Genomic DNA, 888 nt, shown 5'->3' on the forward strand with positions numbered 1-888 from the left:
ATCAATTATATAATAAAACAAAGTATTAAATACCCAAATATTAAGTTACACAGTTCAAAAGCATATAAAATATTAGATGTCTGATCAAGTCATTGGTAGAAACCCACACTTTTTTTTTGGTTGGGAAAACAAGGAAAAAATATTACACTTCAAACAAAAATAATACTCAATAAACAACTTCTAATAGGTATGGCGAAGAATTCTAAGATTTTCAGACATTTTATAATTAAAAAATGTTTTAGCTACAAAGTATCTCTACCTTTAAAAAAATGTTTACTAAATAAAAGGACCTATTTTATACACCCTGCACAAGACAAAGCCAGCATCTTATTAGGAATATTTCATAGCCTCATTCTATTCTGTCTTCAGGCCCTCCACTCTAAGTTGCATCTCAAATGTAAACATAAAATTGTGAGGCTTTTTTTTTCTGAAGACATTTCAAGCATGTGCTTCTGTACAATGTGTACTTTATATGAACTTTCAACCAGAGACCTGTAATTTTTTCAAAATGGAGGTTTTCATAACAAAATGAGATTTATAGGAAGACATTAAATAATCACCATAAGTCTTGATAAGAATCCAACAAAATCAATTGCTGCACAGACCTGATGTATACTGGTATCCATGTGAGGTGTAAACATAAAGGAGCATATAACAACCATTTAGGCCCTATTTGCAATATTTGAAATGACTGACGGAATAAGCGACATATGGTTTACAGTGTTGTCCATAATTCCTGAGATTTTAATTCTGAATGATACTAAAAATATACAAGTATTTTGCTGAGTATTTTGTCACCTATTCACTCAATTTCTTACATATTATTTCTGGCATGGGAACAGTTGTAAGCCAAAAATAGAGAGTGCAATCCTGTCAAGCTTGTGGCTC

The sequence above is a fragment of the Hipposideros armiger genome, unplaced genomic scaffold (genome assembly GCF_001890085.2).
Source record: "Hipposideros armiger isolate ML-2016 unplaced genomic scaffold, ASM189008v1 scaffold_79, whole genome shotgun sequence".
In the NCBI taxonomy this organism is placed as follows: domain Eukaryota; kingdom Metazoa; phylum Chordata; class Mammalia; order Chiroptera; family Hipposideridae; genus Hipposideros; species Hipposideros armiger.